This window comes from Pinus tabuliformis, chromosome 8 (genome assembly GCF_031772625.1).
Source record: "Pinus tabuliformis cultivar Carrire ecotype Pingquan chromosome 8, CPIR1, whole genome shotgun sequence".
Taxonomy (NCBI): domain Eukaryota; kingdom Viridiplantae; phylum Streptophyta; class Pinopsida; order Pinales; family Pinaceae; genus Pinus; species Pinus tabuliformis.
In genome coordinates this window covers 1,449,320,831-1,449,323,688 of record NC_142294.1, presented here as the reverse complement: position 1 = coordinate 1,449,323,688, position 2,858 = coordinate 1,449,320,831, and the positions used below count along the sequence as shown (strand labels likewise).

Genomic DNA, 2,858 nt, shown 5'->3' with positions numbered 1-2,858 from the left:
CTAATTACACAACCTAAAAAGCATGATGATGTAATATAATTATGATATTAATGGTTTCTTTGGAGATTGAAATTAGCAAAACAACATCGCCTCAAAGCTACCCTATATTGCCTCGATAAACTGCAAATCAAACCAAGCCAACTCGGAACAATTTAATATGAAACAATTTCTTTAGTATTAATACTGTTTAAACCCTTGAAAGTTGAGAGAAGGGAATAATGCGTATCTGTTTTCCCATAGCCACTGGTTGTGGAAAGGAACTCAGTTTGACTTTATTCAGTACTAAGCTGACCGACTCAACTCACTCTTGGAGTGGCTAATGTTCAATTTGGAGCGTGCAATATTGGAAGCATGATCATACTCGCATTCTGGCAAACAAATTCCAAGTTCAAACCTATAAGTTAATGTAAAAGCATCCTCGGCCATTGTAATATTAAAATTAGGTACTCCTAAGTTGTACTATCATGCTGTAATATCATTATGATATTAATGGTTGTCAGCTGGGTTTCTTGGTTTATATTAAAGCAGAATGAAATAAACAAACATCACCTCAAATCTACTCTATATTGTTTCAATAAACTGCAAACCAAACCATGCCAATACTTCCTCAGAAAGATTTATTATAAAACAATTTCTATAGTATTAATACTGTTTAAACCCTTAAAATGAGAGAAGGGAATGATGCATATCCATTTGCCCAGAGCCAATGGCTGAGGAAAGGAACTCAGTTAATTTGTCTTTATTCAACACTAATGTTGCTTTTAACTCTTAAAAGCTGAGAAAATGGAATGTGTACCTGTTTGCCTAGAGCTGATGGCTTGAGGACAGGAACTCTGCTCTGTCTTGCACGTCTCTTGTCTCAGCTCGTCCTCCACACACGAGCTGACGAGCTCAGCTCGCTCTTGGATTCTGGAATGGATCTTTTCCTCTTTAATGCACAAAGAGCATTTAATTTACAAGATATTCTGGAATGGATATTTTTCTCTTTAATGCACAAAGAGGATTTAATTTACAAAATATATAAAGAAAAGATATAATGATAAATTAATTCAAACTGCTATAAAAAATAATAATAATAAATTTACAAAAATAAAGACATTCAGTGGAAAATGAACAATAAATTTAGATACCTCAATGGAATACACTGGGAATTGGCTTTCAGCCTGGTGGCATGATTTAACTCCCCATTCTCAGCTCAGTTTCTTCAATTATAATTTAAGCTCCGGAAGATTCAAATTCGATTCAGCCTCCAACCTGGAGAACTTTACAATTTCACATATACAATACACACAAGACATACGACATGAAACAAACACAAGAAAGCAACTACAAATAATTCAGAGGGATCACATGGAAGACATATGACATGAAACAAACACAAGAAAGCAACTACGAATAATACACTGACATAAACAAACGAGACAAAGACCAAAACATAACATAGATAAAGGAGGAGGTGAATGCGAATAATCAGAGCTGAATGTAACGTCTGAATAATAAGTTTCTTTGACTTGCATTTCTATGAAAAAATCGTTCTATCTCGAACCTACTTCTCTCTTTCTCTCTGCACTGATATTTGAAATTTAGTTGAGAACATTTAATAATCCTCCTTCTTAAGTTCAGGTAGATTCACTGCATTCCAATGTCGCTCTATCCTCCATTTTGCTTGGACAGACCACCTAGTAAAAAAATAACAATTCATATCAGACCATTGATAAAATTAAATGAAAAGCACATTTGCTATGAACGACAGATATTAAAGGAAGGAATCTGAAAATGTGAAAAGTATCATACACTTCACCGAACTAATTATCCGCCAGGATACCATACCTCCGATAACCCTAAGAGAATCGCCTCATTTTTCCAATATCACAAACACTGTGAAGGCGAATATGCTCGTGATGCGCTTCGGCTGTAAACCCACACGCCACCAGAAGCGGAATTGGGGAGGCACCTAGCCGGACGACGCAGCACTTGGATTTGAGTGTCCTCGTGAGAACAGAAACAGAGCTCCACAAGAAAACCTGCCACAAAAACTGAAATGAAGCTGCGGCCAATAAGCGGAATCCAGAGGATTCGGGAGAAACCATTATCAATACTGAGCCTAGAACGACCTAATAAGGCACCAAGACTCGCCCGTTGATCACAACACTGCACAATTATTCTTCATCTTTATCACTGGAGACTAGGCACCTCGCAGGACGACGCAGCACCCGGATTTGAGCGTCCTCGTGAGGACAGAAACAGCGGTCCACAAACCACAAAAATCGAAATGAAGTCGCGGCCAAGTGTACAACTCACAGGTTATATCAGACGAGCGATGATGCTTTTAACACGCCACGCCCCACGCCTCTATGGAAAATGCATCGACCACTGCTCCGTCGCACGCATGAAGATACGAAATCATTAAATGCTCCGTCCGTTCTTTAAAAGGAAAGCTCTACGCTAGCTTTCCTTTTTGCCTCACCGACATATATCAACGGCTCGGGCGTCTCCCTTTGATTTTTAATAAAATCCAACGAGAGTACTCACACCGACACTACACCTGCGCGGCAAGATAGAAAAAACAGCTGATGAATGAATGACCATTGAAAAAACATATAAAGGCACATACGGAATCAATGTGTTGTTAATGTAAAGTACATCCATGAGATGTTAAGATGTGCTCTTGATTCCACGTTGATGAAAAAATACAACGTTCAATTAACACAAAATCATTATCATTTTTATATTAGCATGTAAGGTTAGTTCCTTTGATTTATGTATTTATATCATGGTAAGGCAAATTAGGTTTTTTATGTAGTTTAAAATTTTAATTCTATACTCTTTTATAATTTTTGTAAAATATAAATATTAGG

The 2,858-nt window shown here is 37.2% G+C and overlaps 1 long non-coding RNA gene across 2 annotated transcripts; it reads right to left on the bottom strand.

Moving 5' to 3' along the window:
- Window positions 1-271: 271 nt before the first annotated feature.
- LOC149241180 (uncharacterized) lies at window positions 272-2,379 on the bottom strand. Of its 2 annotated transcripts, none has more exons than XR_016245596.1 (4): window positions 1,831-2,379; window positions 1,547-1,679; window positions 1,131-1,254; window positions 272-368 (listed from the first exon to the last, which is right to left on the bottom strand). It is a non-coding gene; the product is annotated as an uncharacterized LOC149241180 (long non-coding RNA). The 2 variants fall into 2 exon arrangements; XR_016245595.1 differs by having other exon boundaries at window positions 275-368; window positions 1,551-1,679.
- Between the last annotated feature and the right edge of the window lie 479 nt (window positions 2,380-2,858).